General features: G+C 39.4%; 1 protein-coding gene across 1 annotated transcript in view; it reads left to right on the top strand.

Moving 5' to 3' along the window:
* HTR7 (5-hydroxytryptamine receptor 7) overlaps positions 1 to 6,403 on the top strand; it is a 154,403-nt gene extending 148,000 nt beyond the window's left edge. The window contains exon 15 of the mRNA XM_042908292.1: positions 6,306 to 6,403. The gene's annotated coding sequence lies outside the window, so the exon portion shown is untranslated. The remainder of the gene's footprint in view (positions 1 to 6,305) is intronic.
* Positions 6,404 to 14,617: the final 8,214 nt, after the last annotated feature.

Here is a 14,617-nt window from a genome sequence, read left to right as displayed (position 1 = left end):
AATATGTATCTATTCTTTAAAAGGTGGCTAAAACATAGTTATAAACCCAGATGGTCTTGTACTTTTTTAAATGGTGGAATTTTCATCTCTTTTCCAATTTGAGGGTGATTGGAATATTCGAATTTTCCTTTTCTTCTTAGATCAGTTTAAAGAATAAGTGTTTTACAAGAAAAGCATTTTCAAATATGTTTCCTTAGTTTCATTGTGTTATAGATTATCTTAATTTCTCCCACATCTGTGGCTATATTTCTTTTCTTAATTCTAATATTGTTCTATTTTTGCTGTCTTGTTTTTTTTAATTCAAGATCCTGATGAAAACCTTATTTTTTCCCTTCAAAGAGTCCATTTAAGTTTTTTTTTTTAAATCTTTTATGTTCTGTGTTTTCTATTTTATTAGTTTCATTTTTATTGTTATTAGTTCTCTTTTCATTGCTATTTGGTTCCTTTTGTGATTCTTTCTAATTTCTTAAGATGAGTTCTTCTGCTCTTCGTGCAACTCTTTCTTACTCTTTCTTTAATAATCAATGCATTTAAGGCTATAAAATTTCTTTGGAGTAGAGCTTTGTCCCATAGACTCTGAATGAATGGTTCTCCCTTTCCTTGCTTTCTAGATGATTCTGAGTCCTTTCATTGTGCTTTTTGATCTAATACTTATTAGAAACGTGTTTCTAAATTTTCAGTAGTAATTCACGGCGCTTTTTTATTACTTATTTCAACTTTCATTGGCATATGTGATCAAAAAAATATAGTTTGTAAAAACCTCCAGTTTTAGAATCTGTTAAAGTTTTGGATCAAGTGCATGATTAATTTTTCAAAATGCTCCCTGTGTATATGAGAAAAACTGTATTCTCTATTTAAGTGTAAATTTTCATGTGCAGACCCAGTGGTGTGCTGGTAACAGCAAACTCTCTGGATATGATGATTTGTAGCATCTGTGGCATTTGCCATTTCCATGGTGTATATATGACCACCACGGCCTGTTTCTAGCTACCAACACGACATCACTCAATATGGAAATGGGTAGAGATACTCACAATTGACTCTCCAAAGCTGGTACAAACCAACTTCTGTGCCCCACTACATATACTATTAAATCAAGTTTATTGACAGTATTATTAAATTCTTCTATTCTTACTCACCTTTTTTTTTTTTAAGTTTATTTATTTCGAGAGAGAGAGAGAGAGAGAGACAGAGAGTGCATGTGTGTGCACGCACGGGGGAGCGGGAGGGGCAGAAGGAGAGGGAGACAGAAAGAATCCCAAGCAGACTTCACGCTGTCAGCATGGAGACCTACATGAGGCTGTCAGTGCAAAGCCCTACAGGGTGCTCTATCTCACAAACCTGAGCCAAAATCAAGAGTCAGTTGCCTAACTGACTGAGCCACTTAGGCGCCCCTATCATTATTTACCTTTGAGGACTAGGTTCTGAGACAACTGGATTAAAGGCTCCTAATACAATCTCATTTTCTTCAAGTTTTCCTTGTATAGATAGTAGTTTTTGTTCCATATATTTAACTCCCGTGTTTTTTGTTTTTTTTTTTAGTATATATAGTTTATAATGATTTAGCTAAATTCCTAAACTGTGCTTTTTATGAGTACATAATGATTCTTTCAATCCTATATACCATTTTAACTTTAAATTTCACCTTATCTGGTATTAATATTGCCACATCTGTTTTCTTTTTGTTTGCATTTGTCTGGTATCTCCTTGCTTATCTTTTCATTTTCCATCATTCTTTATTACTGAAATGTGTTTTCTGCAAACAGATATATATATGTATACATATATATCTATATATCTATATCTATATCTATATCTATATCTATATATATATATAAAATCTAGTCTGACAGTCTTTGTATTTTAATAGGATACCTCAGCATATTCAAATTTGATATAATGACTGTATTTCTTCAGTCTCTGCATTTCATTACTTGCTTTGTTTCCCTTTTCTTAACCTAGCTGGTTTAAGTTGATATTCATTCTATGTCTGTCCCCTTGTTAATTTGGAAGTGGTAGTGTATTTTTCCCTTTTCTTAATGACTGTCTTCCAGAAGATGACTAAACTGACTATTTCCCTCATTTGGGGTGCTTTCAACGTTTGGTGTTCTATTTCTCGAGTTCCCCCTGCCCTAGAGGGTGAAATTATTAAAATACTTGGGGCACCTGGGTGACTCAGTTGCTTAAGCATCTGACTTCTGCTCAGGTCATGATCTCATGGTTTGTAAGCTCAAGCCCCACCTAGGGCTCTGTGCTGACAGCGTGGAGCCTGCTTGGGATTCTCTCTCTCTCCCTCTCTCTCTGCCCCTCCCTGCTCTCCCTCTTTCAAAATAAATAAATAAATAAATAAATAAACTTTAAAATACTTTTCCTTTCTTTCTCCTCTTTGTACCATTAAACTTTTGGAATGCTTTCATTCTTCCTCACTCTCAATTCCTAGATTTTGCTGGGAGTCAGTCTCTATTAGTGTTTTCCTCCTCTGCTATTTCAAGCGTCCTTCTTTAACCCTCTGTTTGAGCAAAATCAGATAGTTTATCATCATTTTCATATCTTCAGCTTTATGTGTGTCTGCACCCATATTTATATACAAATCAATCAGATTTACTTTTCACTGATTTTTAATTTTTCTCTTTTTTCATCTTGTGATTTCTTTTTGGTTTCACTTATTATTTAATTCATATTGCTGAGTACTGTCCTAAGACAGACTATATGCATAATTCACTCTCTGAAGTCTCGGACATCCTCCATGGCAGGGTGATCATATCTTCACAGGGTACAGAATTCAGCTTCAGCCTTTGCTCATAGCTGTGGATTTAACCTTACTGCTTAACTTCCAAGGTTGTAGGTGCCAGTCTGATTTTTTTTTTCTTCCTGTGTAGGCAGCTTTTTTTTTTCTCTTGGTGGTGTGTCAGATTTTTCTCTTTATCCTTAAGAGATCAGAAATTTTATTAAGGCATGCCTAAGAATCTTCCAGGCTTGAAATCAGAGAGCCCTTTCAATCGTGCAGATTTAAGTTTTTTGTTATTATCTCAGGAACATTTTCTCTGTTTATGTGTCTAACTACTACCTCCTATTATCTGTCTCCCTTTAAACTTCTAAAATATTTATTATTAATTTGTTAGGTCTTCTGGAAATACAAGCTTTAAATCTCTAAGCTTTTCCTTCATGATTTCTATATATTCTTTTTTCTCAGGTCTTTGATCTATTTCTTGCTGGCCATTTTCTAGACTACTAATTTGGGGTTTACAATAATGATCTTCCTTGCCCCCCCCCCCCGAAGAAAAGTAACATTGTACTTTTGTTTGATAAAATTTGTCCTTTAAATTAACACAAATTTCAAGAAGGGTGGATAGGTTTTGAAGTCTCAGAGACCAGGTGTTGGAATCCTCACTCACCCCTTACCAGCTCATGACCTCGGACAAGGCAGTTACTTGCTTAAAACTTAGTTTCCTTATCTGTGGTAAAGAAGCTGCTACCCCCCACCTAACTGAACTATACTAATAATTACATGATAGGAAATAAATAGATATTTTTTGCAAGGTACTAGGAACCTAAAGAATATTCCATAAATATTTGACTAAATATCCATATTAAATAATATAAAGTTAAAGTCTGTGTGGGGGGGAATTTAAGGCTTTTTTTCAACATTACTTATATGTTCTTATGCTTTTTTGTGGCTTTTGCATAGAAAACTTTTAAAACTTTGCTAATAAAATCATAATGCCTTCTATCTGTATAATACTTGACAGTTTATCTGTAGCTCTGTGATTGAAAGCAGGTATTATTATTTTAACTGCTGCTGAGTTAAATGATTTTGCAAACTTTACAGAACTAATAGGTAGCATAGGCTGCTGTCAAAATCTCCGAGCTAAAAACTTTTCTCCTGTTGACCATCAATACCGCAAATATCAAGAACTATATTTTTAAAAAATGTAATCAAACAGTTTCTGGATGGATTTTATTCAGTCAGTTATGTATTCAATGAGTAGAAATAAAAAAAAATACATACACGCACCTTACTATGTGCCATGCATGCTTCTGAGTGCCGAGGATAAAATAGTGAGCAAAAGCAGATATATTTCCTGCTCTCAGGAAGCTTTCAATCTAGTGAGAGAGATGTCCATTAATCAAAGAATCATATACATATGTGTAAACTGAGAGCTGAGAAAAAGTACAATTGACAAGGGGATTTTATGTTGTTAGGAAGGTTAGAAAGGCTTCCTGGGGAAACAATGATAAGGTGAGGTCAGAAGGAAGAGTTTCTGTTAGGCAAAGAAGGGCTAAGTGGGGAGATGAGCCTTTGAGACAGAGGGAAAGGCAGAGACAAAGGCCCTGTGTCAGGAAGAAGCCTTTCAGAGTGAAAGATTGAAATCAGACCAGTGTCATTGGAACTCGGAGACTGAAGGAAAATGTGTGAGGGGAGCTGCAGAGAAAAGTGGGGACCAAATGATGCAGGATTCTGAGAGACATGTTAAATATTTTGGTCTTGGGGCGCCTGGGTGACTCAGTCGGTTAAACGTCCGACGTTGGCTCAGGTCATGATCTTGCACTTTGTGAGTTCGAGCCCCGCGTGGGGCTCTGTGCTGACAGCTGGGAGCCTGCAGCCTGCTTCGAATTATGTGTCTCCTTCTCTCTCTGCTCCTTCCCTGCTCATACTCTGTCTCTCTCTGTCTCTCAAAAATAAATAAATGTTAAAAAAAATTAAAAAATATATTTTGGTCTTTCTCTTAGAATAGAATGCCAGCTAGAGTTTTAAGAAGTGTGTGTGTGTGTGTGTGTGTGTGTGTGTGTATGCATGTGCTGACGGCACTGTGTTTACTTAGCAAACATTACTCCGCTTGAGGTGGAAAGTAGATTAGAAGGCCAGAGTGGATACAGGCAAAGAAGTCGGAGGCCCTTGAAAAAGTCCCGTTGAAAGAAAATGGTGGCTTTGTGTAGCAGGTGGCAGTGAAGACAGAGAGAAGGGGAAAGATCTGTGAGGTAATCAGAACGCAAAGCAACAGGACCTGATAATGGGTTATATATAGAGGCTGAGGTAGAGGCTTTGAAGAATGAACTCTAAACTTCTAGCTTGAATAGCTCCTAGATGGTAGATGTACTTTCTGTTTTAAGGAAAACTGAAATAAGGCCAGATGTGGGGGATTACAGATGATGAATTTGGTCGAAGATTTTCAAGTTAAGGTGTCTTTCAGACACCAGATGGAGATAGGAAGTAGTAGTTGGCTACATATGTCAGCTGCTCAAGGAATAGGACTGGAGATAAAACGTGTTGAGTCATCTACTGTAGATGATTATTGATGTCGTGGGTGTAGTTGGAATAAAATCGTCTCTCCCAAACTTTCTCAGACATTTACTTCTTGATTTGTTTTGACCACTAGAATCAGTAGGTTAAGGAGCAGGGGCCAGCACGATACCCTAAATTAACCAGGCTTAGCTGTGTCTCCACAGACACTGGTAGAAAGTGCCTAGGAGCCTTTCTGCACCAATGACATGGACGCTGTAGAGCAGTGAGGGAAGGAAAGCAGGTAGACCAGATGGCTCACCCTGCCAAGCAGCAGATACGTAATAGACGTCTCCTCTACTCAGATACTATACTGTGAAGAGGGAAGAAAAAGGAGAATGTTGAGACTAAAGAGAAAGGGAGTTTGAATTAACTATTTGTTCAAATGAAATTATTGCACTGAAGGAGACTTTTTCACAAAACTCGAGACTAAACCCCTTTGACTTGTGGAATTTAAGTATTTCATTTTCCCCTAAGGTATTTCCGCCATGGAAATGAGAGCCTCACGACGATGTGTGTAGGTGAGGGACAAATAGGACTTTTGTTTGTTTTGTCATTATTCCACATCTGCATTGTATTGTTGTACTGTGCAAATCAATGCCCTGCCACACCATAAGTTAAATTGTCTGACCCACATGCTGTTATAGACCTCACTGTGTCTTACAGAGTTCACAGAGCTAGCTAGCAGCAGAGATGGAGAAGGACCTAGTTCTTGTTACCGTATCTCCTCTCAAGAACTGTGATTAGATAAGATCTATATTCCTTTTAAATTTATGCTTTGGAGAGTTTTATAACCATTTTATGGATTAATTCAGTCATGGTACGGCATATTTGATTTGATATATAAATAGTTTTAACTTTTGTGTACATGCAGCTGGTAATTGGGCTCTGATATATATATACACACATATAATATCAGATATATATTATTTATTATTAGTTATATAATATATATGTTGTATAATATGTAAGACTATATTATAGAACATAATATATTATATAACTATATATTTTTTTTCTTTAGATTTGGTTCTCAGCAGTCTCTAACACCCAATAGCAGCAAAATCCAGAAGGGTGAGGAAATCTCAGCTGTATTCAGATAGCAATGATTAAAAACACTCAAGACAGGGGCGCCTGGGTGGCTCAGTCGGTTGAGCGTCCGACTTCGGCTTAGGTCGCGATCTCACGGTCTGTGAGTTCGAGCCCCGCGTCGGGCTCTGGGCTGATGGCTCGGAGCCTGGAGCCTGCTTCCGATTCTGTGTCTCCCTCTCTCTCTGTCCCTCCCCCATTCATGCTCTGTCTCTCTCTGTCTCAAAAATGAATAAAAACGTTTAAAAAAAAAAACACTCAAGACAGCAGAAAACTGAGGACAGCTGTCTCCACAAATCACCTTGCACAAAGGGACCGGCCAGCAAATTAACAGCTTCAAGAGCGCTGGCCTTACAAATGTAAATCTATAAATCAGTTGCAACCATTCTGCTTCAAATGTGCATCTCATGCTCTTGCAGTCAGTGTGCACCTGGGAGCATCCTCTGCATGACCTTTCAGCTGTCTCCTGGGGCCAATTCAGAGCATAAACAAGCCAGCCCAACCTCAGGCAACTGTCTGCACCCATCTATGGTCTCCTCTGACCGATCAGCTTATACAGCCTGTGGAATTTTGGAGAAACGGAAGCCCAGTGTTGAGATTTTTATTCCAGGTCCCACAGCCAGTGAGCAGGAACATGTTTTACGCTGGAGTTCATACTCTGTCCATGGTCCATGCTACCTCTCATGGGGCAGTGGTGAAAACAAGGGCATTGGATTCAGTCCTGGACTCAAATCTACTTCCAAGCTGCTTGGAAAAGCTAATTAGCATACACAGACTTCAGTTTGCTGGTCTAGAAATTGGAGATGATAATACTTCTATCATGGAGTAGTTGTGAGGAATGAAATGGTGGAGGCCACCTGCCATTAGCATGACGACTGAAGTGTGGTTAGGGCCCAATAAATACCATTTTATTGGTGTTGGTGTTTTTGTTATTTTTGCTATTACTTGTAATGCCTTCAGAGGAAAATTCCTCCAAAACTGCCACAAAAGTTCCAAATTCTTAAAGGGATCAACACCTGACCTACAGCTTTCTGTAAATGACTTTTGGTGCTGATAGTATGAGCCATATGGGTTCGGTAGAAGCACTTCAATTGAAAGTTCTCCCTCAGATTGGGTTTAGTATGCTACTCTTTGGGTACAACACGATTTTCCTCAGCTAGTTCAAGCACTGACCTTTTGATATTTTCACCAAGGGAAGTGGAGACAACAGGATTTGAGTCAGATAAACCCCTGGGAGATGAGAAAGGATACTATTGTCGCTGGCAACTTAGTAACATCATGAGTACCCTGAGAAGTGCTATTTAGGGCTCCAATTCCCATCCAGTTAATGTCTAGAACCTTCCAAAATAGGCACTGCACACTGAGGAAGCTTGTTCATGCGTCTCTGGCGGGGCACTGTGGTAGACACTGTTGATGTGAATGTCTGTTCAGAACAGAGACCCCAGTAAGGGGTGGGATCAAGAATAATATGGGATGTGCAAAGGAGCATGGCTGGGTCAGAACAAGTGCCCTGGCTACGCTGGTTAAAGGCTGTCTCTGTGTTGCCTGGTGATGGGGAACTGGAGACTGACATCAGAACCCAAAGGGTCTTTCTTTCCACTGTATGCCAACTTACCTCATAGCAAGCACATTTGTCTTTACCATCATCATCATCTTCACCAAATCCTCCCACAGGTGAAAACAAAACAATACAAAACCTTGTTGGACTGAAGGAAATCAAGTTAATGATTTCAGCTAATGCTGGTGCCCAATGGAGGAGAAGCTGGTAAGTGGTCACCCTGCCCTCTCATAGAAAACAGTTTAACGGGGCTTCCTTCTGTCTCTGTGTGTGAGATATTATTCTTTTAAAAAGCAGAACCCAGGGGCACCTGGGTGGCTCAGTTGGTTAAGACACCGACATTAGCTCAGGTCATGATCTCATGGTTCATGGGTTTGAGCCCTGCAATGGGCCCTGTGCTGACAGTCTGGAGCCTGCATCGAATTTTGTGTCTTCCTCTCTCTCTGTTCCTCCCCCGCTTGCACTCTGTCTCTCTCTCAAAAGTAAATGAAGATTAAAAAAATTTTTTTTAAATCAGAACCCATTCATGGCTTGATCTCAGAATGTAAGAAGACTCGACTTCCCCTGACATTTCTGCAGCATTTTCAGAGTGTAATTTAATTGCATTTAATTGGGTCTCAGAGTAGCTCCAAACTTCCGAGCCTCTCCTGGAACTCACTTTTGCTTCTGCCCCCAGGAGTTTCCGTAACAAAGTCCCTTGTAGTTTCAGTCCAGGAGCTCCCTGAGAGCCCACCAGAGCCATTTAACTTCCTCCTGTTAGAGATAATGAAGGGGCAACTGCTGGGAACTTTCTCCCTGTTTCTTAGCCCCCTTGTATCTAATACTGTGAATCTTAACTCTATCAGATCCGACACCTAATTATAGCAAATATTTTGTAATCTCTTTACTATCCTAAAATGAAATACCTATTCACACAATTAAAACGTTAATAGAGGGGCATCTGGGTGGCTCAGTCGGTTAAGCATCTGACTTCCACCTCAGGGCATGATCTCGCAGGTCGTGAGTTCGAGCCCCAAGTCGGGCTCTGTGCTGAGAGCTTGGAGCCTGGAGCCTGCTTCAGATTCTTGTGTGTCCCTCTCTCTCTGCCCTTCCCTCGCTCATGTTCTGTCCCTCTCTCTCAAAAAGTATATAAACATTAAAACTTTTTAAAACATTAATATCTTAGCAATAATATAAAGGAAAAATAAAAAGAAAGAAATTTCTAAAATGAGGTGTGTTTCAATGTGAAAATTTTCAACCATGGCCACAGTAGAAGACCTACTTGCATTTGTATTTGGAACCGCTGTGAATGCTGAGACTGTGAAAAACAGGCACACAGAGTCTAGTACTACCATTTGTGCTGCTGTAAGTCATGGTACTGTCCAAAATGATGAACAACTCTTGAAAGTTTCAAACAATGGAAACCCTTTCTTTGATTTACATGGTGGTTGGGTTTCTGCAAACTTAGTACCTTGCAAAAGATACTTTGTGTTTATATGTATCGCACGGTTATGTTCTTGGCTCTGATAATTATACATAGGTTTTGTTCCTCATGGCTCTCTGGAGTGACATGTGTAAAGCACGTGGAATGGAGGACAGTTGTTTGTCCCAAATGTTGTGAGACAGCTAGAATTTCTGTGGCTTCCCATCATCAGCACAACCAAAACTGCTGAGTGGATGAATTCTGCTCTTTGTGGATTTCATCAGTTAGAAATTTAATCTGCACCCTTGAACCCATAACCCACAATGCTGTTCCTAATAACGTGGTAGTATGCTTGTACTTCTGCAAAAAGTGATGAAGAACTGTATTCTTATTTTAACAGCCTTTCTAGGCTGCTAGTCTGTGTTCAGGTTGGAGTCTAATCCTTAGGGGATTTCCTTCAATTTATAAGGGCATTTCCACTCTCACCCCGACCTCCACCCCCAGCCCAGTGTCTGCCACCTTCCTGCCCACACTGCCTTGGTGCTTGTTCACATGGACCACTACACAGGCTGGAGACAGCCAAACTTGTCATCCAGGCCAAGCTTTATTGGCTATTTATTCTGTCCATTCCAGGAGAAGTCTTCTGACTCATAACGGTAAGTTCTTTCTCTCAAGTCATGAATCTTTTTCTAGAAAGAGCCTTTTAGCCATCAATAAATTGAACCCAATGACAAATGGAATTAACATAGATCAGGTCCAGTATTTTGCAGCTGTGATTTCTGGCAGTGGAGGGACGATGGCCATTTTAATTTAAAGAGATTGTATTCACACTGCCTCTCAGCAGTGTTTCCTGCTGCTTTTCTTTTCCGACCATCCACTTTTGGAATGGTTTTGTTGGGCTGGTCCCCCTTTGGCCAGTGAGGTCCAGTCCTTAGTCTAACTGCCAGGTTCTTTCTGATTTGCCTCTTTCCTTGTGGCTTTCCCGTTTTGTGACTCCTCGCTTTCACTCATGATGCCTTGACGACACCAAGAGCCTCAATAGTTTCCAAGTCTTTACTCAGGCATTCCCTCTGCTTAGGAAGCCTGCCCTGCTGACCTTCTGATTCATTCCTGAAAACTGCAGCTCAGACAATGCCTCCCTCCTAACACCTTGCTTAACCACCCTCAACATTGGAGTTGATCTCTCTGTGCTATGTGCAGCACATTTTATATGCTTCCATTGTCACATGTACCACACTGCCTTATAATTTATGATTTAATCACATGTCTCCCTTTACTCTGGGACTTCCTTATGAACCAAACCCATATGGTTTTTTTTAAATTTAATTTAATTTTTTATTTTTTTAGTGTTTTTTATTTATTTTTGAGAGAGAGAGAGAGACAGAGTGTGAGCAGGAGAGGGGCAGAGGAGAGGGGAGAGGGGGAGACACAGAATCTGAAGCAGGCTCCAGGCTGTCAGCACAGAGCCTGATGTGGGGCTCGAACCCATGAACTGTGAGATCATGACCTGAGCTGAAGTTGGAAGCTTAACGGATTGAGATGCCCAGATGCCTTTATCTTTTTTATTTTAAATAAACTTTAATTTTTACAACAGTTTTGGGTTTACAGAAAAATTGCAAAGACAGTACAGAGACTTCCCATATATCCCCAGCAGCTGTTTTCTCCTTTTGCTAACATCTTACATTAGGTAAAGTACACTCATTATAATGGTTGAACCACCATGATACACTCTTAACTAGATCCATATATTAAGATTTCTTTGGTTTTTACCTAATGTCCTTTTGTTTGCTCTAGGACCAACCACATTACTCGTTGTCTCCTTAGGCTCCTCTTGGCTGTGACGGTTTCTCAGACGTCCCTTGTTTCTGATGACCTGGGCAGTTTTGAGGAGTACTGGTCAGGTATTTTGTTGAACGTCCCTCAGTTGTGATTTGTCTCAGGTTTTTCTCATGAGTTGACTGGTGTCAGGGTGCATATAATCAACACGATTTATCACTGTTACGGAGAGCTTGATTATTTGGCGGAGTTAGTGTTTGTCAGGTTTCTTCACTGTAAAGTTGCCAGCCTTCCAGCCCTTTCCATACTACGCTCTTCGGGAAGAGTTGCCGTGTGCAACCCACACTCGAGGAGGAGGTTCTGCTGAGGATCTATTTGGAACGCTTCTGCACGGCAGATTTGTCTCTTCTCCCCCATTTGCCCAACTGTTCTTATATCATGAATGCTGAGTGCTCAGCTCAGGACTGAGTAAAAATGGTAGTTGCTTAATACATTTTATTGGTTCTGATTTTCTAAGCAACCACCGTAAATCTCTCTCAGTATGAGTGTAACAATGCTAGTAACTTCAACAATAAGAACGCTGAAATAGGCAATGTGGTCTTAGAAGCACTGTTCAATGTGTTTTAGCTCAAGTCGTCATCACACGATCCTGTCAGGATGACACTATTATCACCAAAGAGAATTTGTTTAGCTCATCTAGGGTCACACTGGTAATACGTGGTGGAGACCAGATTCAGATCCATGGTGTTTGATTCCAGAATGCACACTCTTAAGGCAATAAGAGGCTGGAGTGCCTCTTTGGTTTCTGTTCCAGTTACCTTGGCCTTGCTGTGTTGAACTGATCCCCTAGGACTACAGGGTTCAATATGCAAATAGTCCCCAGCTGGCAATCCTCCAGCAGCATCTCCTTGTTTATACCAAATTTTCCTTTAAATCTGTGAGGTCTGCACAGAAATTCTTAAGAAATCGTAAGAGGCCTCTCTTTTGAAGCTTTCTTGGGAGCACTGATCAAGTTCCCCAAGTTATGGAGTCCAGACCCCAACACCATACCTTGGAAATGGGCAGAGGGTACTCAGCTGTTATGAATAGGAAGAACTGCCTGGGCTCATGGTCCTTAAAATAGGACACATGGCTCCTCAGGGTCATAGAGGAGATGCAATAAGAAAGTTCCTAGATATTGGAATTTTGGGATAATTTTATAATTTCTGCTAAGAATAGGCCAGAGTATTTAACACTGGAACTGTGATAGGAAATCAGGATCTATGGCCAACATTCTAGTTAGGTATGAGTTGAGGACATATGGATGAGCCTCAAGCATCTCTATTTTCTATGATGCATAAAATCTGAGAGTAATTCCTTTGGGTCTGGAATATCCTGCTTCAAGGCTGAATAAAATGGATGGATTAATGCTTCTATAGTCTGTCCCTTGTATTTCAGAGTGAAATTAAAAATTAAAAATGAGGAAAGGAGAAAGTAAAGATAGGAAGCTGAATTTTTTTTTTTTTAGCAACCAGCTGTTATTCTTTGGTAGCAAGGAATTACAGTAGTTTGTACAATTTATCTTTGTAGAGTTTGTTTATATACTGAGTAATAATACCTCAGAATAGAATCTACTCTGAGCCCAGAGTTTAAGAGAGATATTAACAGTTTATTTTTAACTCCATTTAAAAACACAATAAACAGCATCTCCCAAAGCATGATCTTGTACTTTGATTTATAGCCATAAGAAATCTAAGAATATTCTAAGTCACAGAATTCCTTTAGACCAAGAATTACAAAGATTTCAAACCATGCAATGAGCCTTTCAGATATCCCTATGAAACAGGCCAATCTGTTTGTCATCAAATTAATGTGCTAAGCTCCCACATGTGCAGGCAGCCAGAATCGGCGCAGATGAAAAAATATTATGAAAATTACTTGTTTCACTCATCCTTTAGAGATGATTGATTGGGGAGGCGATATTCTGTAGGCTATGGTATGGGGCCCCATAACCAGTAGCTCTGTCACACCACTCTTGGTAGCTAACATTGCTAAATAATGACCAGGAAGGTATTTTCCCTGTCTTCCTCACCATTTCACCTGGATGTTCATGATCATTTTCTTATCTGCCTGCTTGCAGGATGGTTTTAGGCCATCAGGAAGGGGGCTTCACTTCACTTTTCTTTTTGGCTTAATGGCAGGCACTACTCTGAACACTTCAGGTGTATTAACTCTTTTCATCCTCGTAACATCCCTGTGATACTATTATTTCCCCCTTTTTATAGATGAAGAAACTGAGGCACAGACAGGTTAAGCAATGTGCCTGAGGCTGCACAGCTAATAAATGATAGAGCTGGAATTTGAAGCCAGGCAATCAAACTTCAGAGCCCATGCTCTTAACCAAGATACTAGGCTGCCTTAGCACATTTATTGGCATAAAATCATAAACTTTGAGGATTTCCTTAAATCATCTTCCATAAAGACCTCCTCCACTCTATTTTGTGTGCTGGCAAAACAAATTTGGTGAAAACTGCAGCTGCTCTAGTTTTTCAAGTTCTTCTAGAAGTTTGTGAAGTCTCTCCTGTCGGGAAAAAGGAGTGGGGCTGCACATGAACATCTAAACATTTCAGAGGACTACTGTATCTTAAAAATAGTCAGAAACATGGAATAAGATTAAAGTATAAGGATGTTTTTCAGACGGTTAATTTATGAGGGTAAAAAAAGAGGAACAATTGAATGTTGGGAAATCAATTTAATTTTTTTATTTAATTGGAAAATAGGTGTATCATATTTACCATTCATCAGACATAGTTGTAAAAAATATTAGCTTGTTTAAACTTCAACAAAATCCTGTAAAGTGGATATTATTATCACCAGTTTACAGATTTCGTGCCTGAGGCATGGGTGGTTTAGGAAATTCATCCCATAGGATGGAGCCAGGATTTTAGCCCCCCAGGCCATCTTGGGACCAGCTTTCACTGCTTTGCACCTGAATGCTTGGAGGCCCCTATAATTGTGTTTTTGAAGAATTTTGTATTCTGTTTTTTTGTTTTTGTTTTCATTTTTCTGTCTTTTTTTTTCTTGCCTTCTTGTGAATTACTTAAATTCAATTTTGATTCATAGATAGTGTTTTTGAGTGCTTCCTTTCGTACAGTTTTTATAGTGATCGCTCTAGCTATTGTCCAAGCTATCCAACATTCAGGGAACTTAGTATAAAAGACACCACAGTCTGTTGGTGTCAACATTCACCAGTTTGACTGAAGCGTAGAAGCCTTACCTCCCTTTACTCTCTCCCACTACACTTGTCTTAAATTCCTTTATATACATTGAGAACCATAGCACACATTGTAATAATTTTTGCTTCAACCCTCAAACATAATCTAGAAAATTTAAGAAGGAAATATTACTGTATTTGCCCATAATTTTTATTTTCCTGCATTCTTTCCTTCATCCGGATTTTCAAAGATTCCTTCCCTTATTTTCTTTCTGGTTAGAGAGTCTCCTTTAGTCATTTTTATATAGTTGCTTTGCT

Source organism: Panthera leo, chromosome D2 (genome assembly GCF_018350215.1).
Source record: "Panthera leo isolate Ple1 chromosome D2, P.leo_Ple1_pat1.1, whole genome shotgun sequence".
In the NCBI taxonomy this organism is placed as follows: domain Eukaryota; kingdom Metazoa; phylum Chordata; class Mammalia; order Carnivora; family Felidae; genus Panthera; species Panthera leo.
The sequence above is the reverse complement of the archived record's forward strand: the minus strand, read 5'-3'. Positions and strand labels throughout refer to the sequence as shown.